This window comes from Dasypus novemcinctus, chromosome 10 (genome assembly GCF_030445035.2).
Source record: "Dasypus novemcinctus isolate mDasNov1 chromosome 10, mDasNov1.1.hap2, whole genome shotgun sequence".
NCBI classification, from domain to species: Eukaryota; Metazoa; Chordata; class Mammalia; order Cingulata; family Dasypodidae; genus Dasypus; species Dasypus novemcinctus.
In genome coordinates, this window is record NC_080682.1 from 35,359,306 (window position 1) to 35,375,399 (window position 16,094).

The following is a 16,094-nucleotide window of genomic DNA, read 5'->3' on the forward strand; positions in this document are numbered from 1 at the left end:
AGGAAAGTTCCAAATAAAAATAGAAGTTCTGGAGGACTCAGAAAGTACAGTTGCAGCAACATATAAGGTCTTAAGTGATAGGCATGCAGTTCAATTTTTACTACAACTCTAATAGAACATCCAATCTCTAATTAAATATTAAAGTATATTCTCTAGTTTGAGATTGAAGCTTATAGCTTCTAAAATATTGTATTAACAATAAAACTCATTCTTTTTACCTGTAGAACTGAACTGCTCATTTAGTTAAGAAACTCTAAGAATATGATGCATTTAGATTCTTATATCAGTTTATCAAACTCTTCTTGAAGTCCACAGGGGGTACCCCAAGAAGAAAACACCTTCTCTTTTGTGACAGAAGATCAACAAGATGATATTTTTTCCAGTTTTTAACAAGTGAATGTTTCTGGAAATTTAAGCTATATGGAAAAAATTATTACATTGAATGCACTTTTTTCTCTGGTAGAAAAAAAAACTCATATTGAAAATCATACGGCTAGGATTGGGCAAGAGATCTAATTGTAAGTACATAGACTTAGCTCTGATAATTATTAGCTATGTGCCATTAAGTTAATAATTTAAAACCCTGAAATCCAGTTTCCTCTTCCTGGGAGTAAAACTTTGTTTCATTTTCTCAAAATTCCCATAAGCATGTTTGCAATTAAATAGTATAAAAATATATACTACGACAGAATTCATAGTTCTTTAATAAATATGACTAGGCTCTTGTTTAAATTGTCAAGTGATATACTTTTATATGGCATGAAAAAGTTTAACCTTGTTGAGAATTTCAAAGAATAGATAAGGATATTGTATGGATAAACTTACAGATAAAAACTATTAGCAGAACAAGTGGAAGTATACTGCTAACTGTAATAGTCTATTAGATAAAACGTTAGACTAATAGGGTGCTGACTAGTACTTCGCCATGATATTAAGGAACTCTTGTAAAATTTTTGAATAATACATGTCTATTAGATCCCAAAACCTTACATTCTAACTTGTATATGGAATATAGGCCACGGAATCTCAAATAAAATGAAAAAGATATTAAAAAAAAATATCATATTGTTAGGCAGCCCAATTGGGAGCATTCTATTAAAAAAAAATGCAACCAAGATTGATCTATAGTTTCAAGGAAACACCAACTAAAAGTTATTATTTTTCCAGAAGTTGAGAAGCTGATTCTGCAATTTAGATAAAAACCAAAGAACTAATTTAGTCAACATAAATTTGAAAAAGAAGAATAAAGTTGGACAACTTGTATCATCTGATTTCAGTACTTGTCATCAAGCTAAATAATCAACAGAATGTGGTAATGGTGAAAAGATAAATACTAATCTGTGTAACCAATTAGAGAGTTTAGAAATAGCTTCACACCTATATCGTCAATTGACTTTTCACAAAGATGTCAAGGAATATCCATGATGGATATATAGAATTAAAAAGAAAAATGGCGCTGAAAAAAAATGAATAGTTTTTTGCCAAAAAATGACACATTAACTTACCATTTGTTCCATATATAAGTGTCTCTGAAATAGAACTTAGACATTTATGTGAAGCCTAATACTATAAAAATTCTAAAGTAAACATAGGAGAACATCTGTGCAACCAAGTTCAGTCCCATTTTTTAGATAAGACACGAAATACATTAGTCATCAGAGAAAACTGGATACATGGTACTCCAACATATTAAAATCTTCTCTGTGAAAGACTATGAGGCAATGAGCAAACAAGTCACAGAATTGGAGAAAATATTTGCTGAACAGTTATTTGAAAAAGAACATGTATCCTTAATATAAAAATAATTCCCAAGGCTCAGTAATGTGAAGATAAAAGGAAAAGAAAACAAGATGTCAGCTAAGCCCTGGAAAAGATTCTCATTACCATTCATCATTAGGGAAGCACAATTTAAATGTACACAGTGTTGTCAGACACATATTAAGATACCTAGAACAAAAACGTGTAATAATAACTGATAATGCAAAGCATTTACAAGCATGCAGAATGATTGAAACTCTTAAACATTTCTGGAAGGAGCACAGACTGAAGTAATCATTCTAGAAAAATTCTAACAATTTCTTAGAAAGTGAAATCACTTATCCTATGACCCAGCAATCTTACTCTTTTTTATTTACTCAAAGAAATGAAAATACGTGTTCCCATGCAGAACTGTATGACATTGTTTATATTTCATAATTGGAAATATCCACATGCCCATCCACAAGAAAATGGCAAGATAACTGAAGTGAATGTGTACATAGACTACAACTAACCAATAAATAAGGTGAAAAAAACCTCACGAAAACTATTGATTTATTCCTCTATTCAGGTTGAATCTCAAATAAATTATGCTGAGTGGAGGAAGTTAAACACAGAAAATTGCATACATTGTGATTCCACTTATATAGCCTACTAGTTCCCTGAACTGGAGGTATATGGAAGTGATTGACTTTACAGTGGTTGAGGGGACTTTTGAGCATGATGGAAATTTCTATGATTTGATTGTGGTTACAAGATTGTATACGTTTGTCAAGTTTTATATAACCAACACATGAAAATGATAGATTTTTATGCATATACATTAAGATAACCATAACTTTATACCTGTCTATGCAAATTAATCTTTACTTTGAAATAGGTGTTACCTTTACAGGGATTGTGACTAGAAAGCATAGAAATGGAGACTTCTGTAGTATTAGCAATGTTCTGTTTCCTCCTCTTTATAGGGTTATTTTTAGGCCATGAAAATCCTTAAGCATCACACTCATGATATCTGGACTTGTTTATATGCATATTGTCTACGATGAAATTTAAAAAGAAAAGAAAACTTCATTCAGTTATAACTTTTTAAATAAATTCTATAAATCTCTCTGTTACTTAAACACAGTTTGACCCCGTCTTACCACCTTCTTGATTCTCACAGTAATGAAATAGTGAATACATTTTTGCCTTATATTCATTTTATATTTATATGAGTCAAGTTTTTTGCATTTTGAAAATTTTATGGTTTAGTAAATTTTGCCCGTTAGCTTCTCTCAAATTAACTAACTTTCTTATTTCAAATTCATTTTTCTTCATATCTATAATTTACATTTTTCCTTTTCTTAACTGTGCATTGTATGATGACAGTAACTTTTATATTTTACTAAATTTTCCCATTTCTGTTTCTTTTTTTCAATATTTAGTTAATTGCTGAGTTCTTTGAGTCATGTTTTCACATCCTCCAGTTGTCTATCCACCTCTTCTCAGATACATATGGCGTACAAGAAGCTTTTTAAATATATTTTTATTTATTTCAAAAAGATACAAAGATCATACAAAATGTTACATTAAAAAATATAGGAGGTTCCCATTGCCCACTCCACACAACCCCACTTTTCCCACATCAACAACTTCTTTCATTAGTGTGGTGCATTCACTGCATTTGATAAATATATTTTGGAGCACTGCTACACAATATGGATTATAGTTTACATTGTAGTTTACACTCTCTCCCACATGACTGGTGGATGGGACTCTCATGCCCTCAGCTGTAGACTTTCTCTGTTCCTTTGTGTAGTGGTTGTTTATCCTCACCTCCCTGTCACCTGACCTGGGTAAGTCCAATGAACTGGAGAGTAGGTGCGGCAACAATGCTGAGGCTCAGGACCTCGCTGGCACATGGACAGCCCAAATGTGTAGTGAAGTCACATCTGTGTCCAACTCCATTACACTCAGGAGTACAAATTCCAAAGTGGGACCCACTAGCAAGGCACTGTACTCCGGAGTCATCTGTAAGGACCATAGGACCTGGGTGTCTCCCTCGCCCTCAGGAGCACCACTATGGGGTTGTATCTACTTTTCTTGTCTATGAAATCCTGCTGAGACATGTAAAAGTGTAACTTCTCTGATGAGTTCCCAACTCATTTTGAAGTCTCTTAGCCATTAAACTCATTTGTCTTTAACATTTCCCCCTTTTATTCAAGGTCTTTTTCCAGTTGCACCATCAACTGGTTTTTAGTAGTAATCCCTTGGCACCAGGGAGACTCACCCCAGGAGAGTCATGTCTTAAGTTGAGGGGAAGGTAATGCATTTATATGTTGAGTTTGGCTTAGAGAGCGGCCAGATTTGAGCAACAGAGAGGCTCTCAGGAGGTACTCTCAGGTACCCTGCAACACTAGGTTAAGTTGAAATTTCAGGTGTAATAAGCTTATTAGCATAGTCGTCAGTATCAAGGGTCTATCTTTGGACCATCCTTCCTCACTGGTCATTGCCCTTACACTTGGGAGACTGTTGCTTGGGGAATGTGGCAGAGCTCCCCAGGATAGGAACCCAGCACTTCCTCAGTTGTCTCGTGAATCTCTACCCACTGTGTCAATATCCAATGAACATACCAACATATCTATATACCCTATATACATGCCCAGGTGAACTCCATCCCATGGATCCCCATAAGTGACACCCCACACCAGTGCTCCTCCCCTGCCATAGTTGAACCCCTCTGTGATCCAAAACTTCTTCAAAAATGAAGCCTAATATATTGTCAAATTCAATTAGTAGAAAAATGAGATAGTAATGATAGGTTTAAACATTAGAAAATAGCAGGGAAAATAGGGAGGGTTCCTAACATAATTAGTTCAATAGATGTAAATTTGTTATTTGCTTCAATAAAGATAATAATCAGAATCAGGGATACTAGGAATAAAGGACTACATTTTTGTATTAGTAAATTTTTATTTAAATTAATCAATTAAATTAAACTAATTAATTTATATTTAATTCAATTAATTGACTTAGAGATCATGGTGGTTTTGTTTGCTTATTTTAATTTCACTGCCTAATTTAACTTTATGGTTTTGAAAATGAATTTCAATAGGTGAAAAGAATTTCTGTGTTGTTTATTGAAAATAAAATTCCAAAATACCGACAGGTCACAATAATATTGCAATATGATAGAGTGGAAATACTTTAGATTGTGGAGATAAGAAATCTTGACTTGAATCCTGCTTCTGCTATTAACTGTCTGTTAATTGTCTATTTTTATTCTAGACTTTTCATAGGTTCAAATGAGAATTTTTTGTAACCACATATTGACACCATTAATTTTATATATTGAAAAGTCTTTCACTTAGATCTGGGAAATTAAAAGGCTGTTCCATACTTCTCATTGCCGTTATTTTAAACTGATTTGCTCCTTCTTTTCTTGACATATAAACATCTCAATATGACAAAACCTTAGTGTATTTCATGTCACAGAGATAAATCATTGTAGATCACGGAATACAGCACGGTCTAGTTCATGGCAAATGCTTCATCCCTTTAAAGCCAAGAAAATACACCTGACAAATAAGAATAGGTTAAACACTTTGATCTTTGACATTTTAGAGAAAAAAAAAGTTACCATCAGGTAATCTCACTCTAAATATAGTGGATTTTGAATTTGCAAGTTCTTGTACAAATAAAGTTTTCATTGCATATACAGGTGCCACTTTACCACTTTGTTTTGTTAGTTTTATTTTTGTTTTTGTCATGCACTACTCTTTATTCACACTCCACTAAGTGAGAAACAGTCTGAATGCCTGAAGAAAAATAACAGTAATTGCCTCTACTTTGGGCAAATATTGTGATTTAATTCTTTCAGCAATAGCTTTTGCAGACAATTTTAATCATGACCATTGTGTGATATTTAATTCATAATTGTTTTTGAGTCTACATAAGCAAGTATAAATATTAATGAAATGGCCATGATATCTTCTTGAGAGAAATATGTCTCGAAAATCCTGTTAAGGACGTTGCAGGGATAGTGAGCATATGACTAGAGTAAAACATATATTGTCATTAAGTTAAATTTTGAACAAAGATAATGGTACAAGAAGTTGCAAAGGCTAAAACTAATAATTTAACATATGTATTTAAAGACTAAATGTAAGTTGCATCTGCGTTCAGAGTACCTTCTGCTGCGAGGGTCATCACTGCTCCTGAGGGGGAAATGGAACGGAATCCTTGCCAGTAGAAGCCATGTGGTGTGAAAAGAAGGCCCTGTAAGACAAGTTGAAATATTAACTTATTCCATATTTAAGTCATCAGGAAGCACTTTATAATTAAATAGTTTTCCTCTTGTTTCTCATTTATATTTAGTACAGTCTTGTCATGTGAATGTGGTTCCTCCCATTTTCTAATTATGACTAATTTAAAAAGGTATTTCATGCACATTATAGCAAATTTGAAATCAGTAATCAGGTGTGTACTTTCTATTATAACATTTCTGGATATAAAAATCGTAATATTAACTCATCTTTGTGATTTTAATATGATGAAATATGAAAACAACTGGAAGAAAATTTAGCAACAACAACAAAAAATAATTGGAAAATATAGCACATAAATTCACAGGGTTTTTGGTTTTTTGTTTTACGTGGCTCATGTGGCCAAAATTGAATAAACATTCTTCATTTATTTTAAAAACAAAAATATATCCATGGGACATATATCATTATCACTCCCTATCTCATCACTGTCTAAGATATCAATACTCCATTCCAAGGGGAAACAAATGATGATATTACTGGGCAGAATATGTTTTTGTGGAATATTGCTTGGAGCACCTATAATTGTATATTGGAATGTCTGTGTTGCCATTAGATTTGGAGCCGTATAGTATTCCATTGAAGAATGTGACTGAAGTCACCATATTTATATTGAGGAGCTTCACAGATAACATTGAGCTGAAAGTGCCATTTTAATTCTTTCTAGCAATCTATATCTTTACTTTGATAGGGAATGTAGGACTGGTTCTATTGGTCATAAGGCATTCCCCACTCCACAAACCCATTTACTATTTTCTGAGTATGTGTTGTCACTCTTGGATGTCACTGCTCTTCTTCAGTTGTCACCCCCAAAATATTGGTCAACTTCCTGGCAGTGAATAAAGCCATTTCATTTCTTTGTTACTTTTGGGAATACAGAGTGTTTTCTACTGGCTGCAGTGACTTATGATTACTATGTAGCAATCTACCTGGGTGGCATTTTGCATGCTACTATACACACTGGGGCGACTGTTAGCTTATCGTCTGTGTATCCATTGAAATTAAGCATGTTTTGTGACATCCCTCCACTTCTCGCCACGTTTTTTTCTGACGCTCACATCAATCAGCTTCTACTCTTCTACTTTTTGGGTTCTATTAAGATAATTAGAATTTTGATAGTCCTGATCTCCTATGCTTTCACTCTGATGGCCATTCTGAATATGAGTTCTGCTGAAGGTAGGCGAAACGTCTTTTCCACCTGTGACTCTAACCTAACTGGAGGGTCAATTTACCATGGGAAAATCCTCTTCATGTATGTGAGGCCAAGTTCCAGTTATGCTTTAGACCATGATATGATAGTGTCTATATTTTACACTATTGTGATTTCTGTGCTGAATCCCATCATCACATACAGTTAGAGGAACAAAGGTTTTAAAAAGGCAATGAAAAAATCGTTTGAGGGAAACTGGTTTATAAGTAAAGTACAATTTTAGCATTGAGTAAAACTGAAAAGAACATAGAAGGTCAGGTCATAACTCTCTAATGAGAAACAAGGGAAGAAAATGTCTTGTTTTTAGGTAATACTGTTTACACATTCCAGAATATTTCCAAAGAAATCATTAATCAGCCCTCCAATGCAACAGTCTACAAATGTAGATAAATTGTGTCAGCTGTATGCCTATGGTTATGTTCAAACTGATCCATATTAAATATTCATTGTTAAACTCAGGTTAATATTATTAGTCTTTGTGAAATTTGATTTTTATTAAATAAAGAGACCATGTACTCAGGTTTGAAGCCTTGTTATAACCTCACCTTGTAAGTCCTCAGTTTTTATTATGAAACAAATTGTTTTTCTTGAATCCCTGTGAATGACCTCCCAAATGTTATTTACTTGTGCCAGGTGTACTCAGTTTCTCTGATCTGCCCTCTGGAGTTACCTTTTTCAGCATTTGGATCAACACTATAGATTTTTTTAATCTATATTTCCTTTCTACTGTCCAGTCATAGAAACTGATTAGAACCATTCTAATTTATCCCCAAAAGATAATGTGATATTTGTTGAGTGTATAATTAATGCTATGAAAAAACAAATGAAAGTATATTTTTAAGCCTTATTTAGTCTGCTTTGTTAAATTTTTCCAGTATTTTGCTGACTTCAAGACATATTAATCGTAGAAATTTACTTGTCTTTTAATGGAATTCCCCGTTTCCCAGCAGAGATACTTAACCTATGTCTCCACCCTATCAAACCCATCAGAAAAAAAAAAAAATCAAATAATTTATTCTGAATTATGAAGTTGAGATACAATGCAATAATTTTAAAGACCATAATCTCTATTCAGGTTTGCAAACAGAATTCATACAATTCTATTGGAACAATATGTTTTATCACGTGCTGTAGTAAATACTCAAAATTCCTCTAAAAACAACTACAAACAAATTTCCAGAGACACAACACTGACTATAATGTAGATAACATGGTCCTACAAAGCAACCAAGCTACTGGCGAGCCGGTCCTTGTCTGTTCTGGAGGCTGTGGGCGCCGCAGCTACCAGTTCCTGGGGAAGCCAGTAGGCAGCGTCATCCCCGCTGAGCCGCTTGCCTGCAGCTGCGCCGGCACTGCGATTTTACAGTCCTGAGGAATCTCCTTTTTTTTTTTTTTTTCCTTCTTTTAAGCCCAGTGCAATAATAAAGCCCAGTATGGAAGGCCAGAAACTTTATGAAGGGCAATAGTTTGAAATCTGTGGAGTGTAATTTTGTGTATAAATAATGTTTGAAAATAGGGAGAGTTTTCAGAATGGCTAATAGGATTATTTACTGATATATTATACATAACAGTAATTCTTTTAGTGTAATTTTTTAAGCATTTGTGATGATACTAGAAATGACAACCTATATCTTTTCATGAAATGATTCGTCTTAATTACTAAATGAATAATGTAAATGCATGGTTTTTAAATGAAAAATAAGTTACTTAATCTTTATAAAGGCAATGTAAGAAGTTTTTGCTCTAGAAAATTTATGGAATTTGCTATGGAGATATACTTCCAGATTCCTTCAGTTCATCAAGTAAAATAAAGAGATGTGTCAAGATAGTAAGAAATAATGATAGTGGGGCTATTGGAAGAAGAATCAAGTAAAGGAAACGTTTAAAGATGGAAGAGTTAACAGTTTGTGAGCTTTAAGCAAAATACATTTGACATAATATACACTATAATAAACTTTGGTTTAACAAAGCTTGTCAATGTTGGCTCCCCCATATATTAACTGAAACTAGCATAAAATACTATGAGAATATGTTCGTGAAATTAGCCTTTAGATAACGTGATCATATGAAGACTTTAATTATTTTTGTTTACTAGAATAAAACTGCATTTTATTAATAGCTTAGTAAAGTGCATGTAAGCCTGATGCATACAATTATTTTTCCCTTTTGTAGCATAAAATCAATAATTGGCCTGATATCCAAGTATTGTAGCTTGTAAGCAAAGTGAATTAAAGGCACAATATGAGATTTCTAAAGTTGCTTAGAATTTTGGGAACATAAACTTCCTTTTGCTTTCTTTTTAAATATGTTTTCAGAAGTATATTAATTTTTTCAGGTCATTAAGTTAGTATTACACTAAATTATAAGTAAACAGCACTTGGGTAAACTATATAACATAATATAATACCAATATGTACTAAATTTCATCTTGGTACAATTTAGGAAAGACAGCTATACTAGCTGAGTATAAAATCAGGTATAAATCCAGTAAAGAAGTTTTAGTGAATTCTAGATAAGTAGGAGGCTATCATTTGATTCCTTTTTGTGAAAAAAATCTAATTTAGTGTGAAGAGGTAAGAAATTTCATATGAAGGCTTTTAGGCATCTAAACCAAATCACCTACTCATGCACAAAACTACCTCCCAGTGACTTGTCCCAGGTACCTCTCATCAAAAATTTGTAAATAGGGAAGACAACATAGTCTTGTCGAATTGGACAAATGGCGACAAACAAATGGCAACAAACAAAAACTCTACCGAAATCTTATATATTCAACTTTCTCCATCGGTATTCTCTTTTCAGAAATGATCCTTGCTCATGCTGGTTTTTATTATACTGGTGTAAAGGACAAGGTCAAATGCTTCTGCTGTGACCTGATGCTGGATAACTGAAAAGAAGGAGACAATTGTGTAGAAAAGCATAAACAGCTAGTCTAGCTGCAGCTTTACTCAGAATCTGGTTTCACTTACTAGTCTGGGATCCACCTCTAAATAGACTTCTCCAGGGAGAAACAGTTTTTGTACATTCATTATCTCTCACTTTTGAACATAATGGCTCATTCAGTGGCTCTTATTCCAAAATTTCACCAAACCCTCTTAATATCAGAGTGGTAAAGACTTCTCTGCCTTGAAGACTAATCTGTACATTTATGCCATGAGTACTGAAGAAGAAAGATTTCTTACTTAAAATATGTGGCCATTAGTTTTTTGCCACCATCAGAATTAACAAGAGCTGTTTTGTTTTGTTTTGTTTTTATTATTATACAAGAGGCAGAGACAGTGTAACCTGCTTTGCCTGTGGTGGGGAACTGAGAAACTAGAAACCAAAGGATGATGCTGTATCAGAACACTGGAAACATTTTCCCAAGTGTCCCTTTTGGAAAATTCTCTAGAAACACCGAGGTTTAACATTTCAAATTTGAGCATTCAGACACATGCGTCAAGACTGAGAAAATTTATTTACGGCCTCCTAGTGTTCCAGTTCACCCTGAGCAGCTTCCAAGTGCTGGTCTTTATTACGTAGGTCACAATGATGATATCAATTGCTTTTCTTGTGACAGCGGCTTGAGATATTGGGAATCTGGAGATGATCCATGGGTAGACCATGCCAAGTAGTTTTCAAGATATGAGTTCTTGATACATATGAAAGAGCAGGATATTGTTAATAAAGATTCAAGCTAAGTATCCTCATCATCTTAAACAGTTGTTGTCAACTTCAGTCATTTCTGGAGATAAAAATGCTGATCCACAAATTATTTATGTTGGATCTATAGAAAATTCTTCAGAAGATGCTGTCATGATGAATATAGCTGTTGTTCAAGTGGCCTTGGAAATGGGCTTCAGTAGAAGCCTGGTAAAACAAAGAGTTGAGAGTAAAATCCTAACTGGAGAGAATTATAAAACAGTTAGTGACATCGTGTCATCACTTCTTAATGCCAAAGATGGAAAAGGAGAAAAAGAAAAGGAAAGACAAATTAAAGAAATGGCATTAGATGACCTGTTGTTAATTTGGAAGAATAGAATGGCTCTCTTTCAGCAACCAACATGTGTGCTTCCTATCCTGAGCAATCTCTTAACAACCAATGTCATTAATATATAGGAATATGATATTATTAAACTAATAACATTGATACTTTTAAAAGCAAGATAATATATTCATACTGTTTTAGTTAAAGGAAATGCTGCAGCCAATATCTTCAAAAGATATCTTAAAGAAATCAACTCTACATTATAAAATGAATATATTGGTGGAAAAGAATATTAAGAATATCCTGACAGAAGATGTTTCAGGTTTGTCACTGGAAGAACAGCTGACAAAATTCAAGAAGAAAGAACATGTAAAGAAGTTTCTATTGTATTCATTCCTTGTGGTCATCTGGTAGTATTCCAGAAATATGCTCCTTTTTTAAGAAAATGTCCTATTTACAAAGGTATAACAGAGTGTAGTGTCTGTACATTTCTTTCATTAAAAATATAGATTATATAAGAGTGTATATAGAAAAGTCCTTAAAATATTGAACATTTGGGGTCATCTAAATAAAGAAGGAATGTTTTTTCAGTAACATTCATTTCTTCTACACTGTTTTGGTATTAGTAAATCTTATTTTCAAAAAAAATTCATAGTATCATATCATATTTAGTCTTGATCTCTGCATATTTGCAAGGGAAGATTTATACTTGAAGAGCTATATTTGTGTATATGTGTAAACATAGGAGGTATAAAAGTACTAATCACAGTGCTGTGTTATCATTTCAGCAGTTACTGTGCTTGGTAATCTTTCAGAAAGCTTTGAGTACTCCATAGCAGAGTAGTTTAAAAGAACTGGAAACCAGAACTCTGAAATTTTTCAGAATTATGGTGTCAAATTCTCTTTGGTGCTTTTCATTTGTGTTGTAAAAATTTTATCTTACTGTGAAAATACCTTTTTCCTAATTTGTGAGAAACATATTAAAAAGACATAAAATATTAAGCTATGAGAAGCAACATTATACTAAAACTTTATTTTCTTGATTATGATTTTTTGAGATTATTTTTCTGAAATAAAGAAAAAATCTACTTCAAAAGTATTAATGTATTTCTAAATATCCAACTCTTACAATAATTAAAATATTTGAATCATTCTAGGATCATATTTAAGCCTTCTAATATTCAAATAAATGTTTCAAATTGTTAAGATCAAAGTTCTAAATAAATGTATCCCCTTGTTTATCAATCTCTTTCAAATTAACAATACTAATATTTCTTAGGAAATAAAGTGATGAATACCAGGAAGAAAGATGTACTCTCTTATGCCTAAACATATCTGGCCAATAATTCATTCAACAAATAACACAAAAATAGACATAGGGTTAACATGCTTGAAATTCTTCAATTTTTATCCTAAAAGTAGAATCCAAGTGGTGAGAAACAGCATTCTCCTTTAATTTGCTCTCAAAACTCAATATGGACTAATGCCTTATTTAACTTTCAAGTTAATTACTTTCACTGTTCACATCTCACCTAAGTGCTTTCTCTCTAGATTTTTTAAAATATATTTTTATTTATTTATTTTTAAATTTAATTCATTTTAAAAATATATTACATTCAAAAATTATTGGATGTGTCATGATGATGGGGGAGAGTGTTGCTGTGGGGGGAGTGTTGGGGTGGGGGAGAAGAGGGGGTGAATGTGGATCTCTCTAGTTTTAATACACAGATTTCCCAGCATGCATGGAACCTCTCTTTCATATCATTTAAAACAGTCATTATTTCCTATTTATTGTTGTGAATATTTAATTACTATCTACCACTATACTGACACTATAAATTGAATAAAGACAGAATTCAGTCTGATTGTCAACGTAATTGTATCACCAGGACAAAATAAGATCTGAAACATATAGTTTACTGAGAAAATATTTTTGATTAAATAGTGAGTCAAGTAATAAATAACAGTGAATAGCAATTTTAAGCAATAATATGCAGCTTTGAATTTACTGTACATCATAGAGTTACATTATACTAAGTCATTTATCCTCACAACAACTGTAAGAGGCTGTTCTATTGTAACCTATAGTCACAGTTGAGGAAACAGAGGAACATAAACTCTAAGGCATGTACTCAAGTTCTCATAGCTCTTAAGAATGATACAAGGGTTGAAATCTGAACTTCTTGGCTACAGAATCCTTGCTTTTAAGCACGTTAACACGTAGAATGAAAGAATGGGCTGATTTTTCTACTTTGCTAACTGCATTATAAGTCCTCCAGAAAACGTCATATGTAGCACAATCTATATTTGGTCAAGCTAGAAACAAGGGAGAAAAAGGAAAGAGGGTAAGAAATACTATATAAATATTTTCCACTGGATTTGAGAAATAATTGAACTCTTTTAGAGCCTACGTGATCAATATGTCAAAGACAATAAAGAATGTAGAAAATTAGAATTGATAGTAGTAGAATAAGGAAAGACAAAGAAAAAAATACAGTGAATGATATCCAACTGCTATGAGACATATCAAACATTTAATATATATGTATGCAAAATATACATACATTAAAATAAGAATAGAGAGGGACTGCCTCAGTCAGACAAAATATTAAAGGAGATAATGGCAAAAACTTTTCCAGAAATAAAGAAAGACATCTAAAAATGCTAGAAAGCTTCAGGAATGATAACTACAAATAGCAAATCAACTGACAAGAAAACATATAGAGTCATTGTTCTCACCACTGTGAAACAAACAAATAGAAAATTATGAAGGCAGGGGAATATACATATCTCATGCAGAGGAAAAACCATGAGAATTACACCAGTCTTGTCATCAAAAATGTTAAAACCAGAACATAATGGAGAGACATGTTTAAAGTACTGAAATACAATAACTGTCATTAGGGAATTCAATACCAACTGAAATATCTTTTAAATATAAAAGACAAAATAGATCTTTTCATGGAAATTAATACTTACACAAACACAGAGAGAAATAATATATAGCTAGCAGTATTATACTTCAATATTTTCCAGGCAGAAAGAATAAATAATGACTCTTGTGTCTATCGAAAGAAATAATAATTCTATAAATGTAAAATTCAAAGGAAATATAATTGTTGGATTTTTAACTATTTAATTGATCTAAAAATAGAACTTAGATTGATGCATTTTGGAGTCTGAGCCATAAATACAAGTAAAGTTATGACAAATTATCACAAACAAAGTATAGTTAATAAAAATAAGAGCCCACAAAGATAGAAAGATGCTCTCTATATAAGAAGAAGCAAATGTGTATTCAAGATAATAAATAACTCAGAAAGGCCTACAATTGAAAATAAATGCTTGGGAAGCAGATGTAGCTCAAGTGGTTGAGTGCCTGCTTTCCATGTATGAGGTCCAGGGTTCGATTCCTGGTAACTCCTAAAAACAAAACAAACAAAAAAAATCAACTCTCCTTGGGAGCAGATGTTGCCCAATGGTTGAGTGCCCACTTCCCATGTATGAGGTCCTGGGTTCAAGCCCTGGTATCTCCTAAAAAATAAATAAATGAATAAATAAATAAATGTTTATGAAGGACATAACTCTAATTGCAAATAAAAACAAAAAGAAATTGCAATAAATAAAATTGTATAAACATTTTTATTTCAGAGCAAAAAAAGGTGTACTAAAGTAATTTTGTTATTGATATATGGGAAGGCACAATTTTTAAAAATAAGTTGAGAAAAAATAAGTATAATGAAGGCTTTTTTATAAGACGTAAGTATAATGAAGATTTCATTAAATTAAATTATTTTAATTACCAGAACATTGCTAAACATTTTACTCTTGAACTTTATTTTAAACATTCAAAAAACATTTTGTAAAAACAACCAGATATAATTTTATGAAGAAAATCTTAATATAAATTTCAGAAGAAAACATTTGTTTTTTAGGTACTGAAACTGGGGATTGAACTGGAAACTCGTATGTGGGAAGCTGGCACTCAACCACTTGAGCTACATCCACTCCAGAAAAACAAATTTTATAATACAATTGCTTGAAGGCAAATGATAGATCTATTTATAACTACAAAAGTTTAAATAAGCAAAAAATCAAATCCTTGAAAAGTAAAAATGTACTTTTTAAAAATAACCTTTGAATAACAGAGAAAAAATAAAGTTGCATTTTCAGATTATAGAGAGGTTATTTTCTTTAAAATTGAAACTTTAGAATTTACCTTTTTTAAAATTTAAGAAATTCCGGAAGATATTAATTCCCTGAATATTCTTAGTTTTTACAACATTCCTCTATTAAAAAGTTTAAAACAAAGGAAACAAGAATTAACTCAATAATTTGTTTATTTTTTAAAGAACTTTAAAATCTATAGAAATCAGGATAATGAGAACAATTTTATGAAATACAAATAATTTTAATTAAATACACAGCTTATTGACACATTACAGAAAGGTAGGTTTTTTTCAAATATTTAGCAATTAGACACCGAATATGTATTACTGTATGCACATTTTTAACCTGGCAAATTTACAAAATTCCAAGTCTTAAAGCTTTGCAAGATAGTCTTTATTTTGCCAATTTACCATGAACATATTAATCTAACAGGTTTAAATGACAGAGAAATTCTCAAAAGTTTTAAGAAGTGGAAACAGAAAATGCAAAAGATAACACAAAAAATAACCAAGATTTGTTTGTAAGTATAATATATGAATATGAGTAAGTCTAGAATAACATGCACAAAACTTTAAGTATTTGTAGGGAATTTCTGTTTTCTTAAATATTTTTCAATATTTCTAAATTTTCTTCACTGATAACATATAACATAATTTCTATAACTTAATTATCTCTCAATATT

At 32.0% G+C, this 16,094-nt stretch overlaps 2 pseudogenes; both read left to right on the plus strand.

Annotated features, from left to right (window-relative positions):
* Positions 1-6,602: 6,602 nt before the first annotated feature.
* LOC111766965 (olfactory receptor 5T2-like) lies at positions 6,603-7,498 on the plus strand (annotated as a pseudogene).
* Positions 7,499-9,900: 2,402 nt separating this feature from the next.
* LOC101433968 (baculoviral IAP repeat-containing protein 2 pseudogene) lies at positions 9,901-11,751 on the plus strand (annotated as a pseudogene).
* Positions 11,752-16,094: the final 4,343 nt, after the last annotated feature.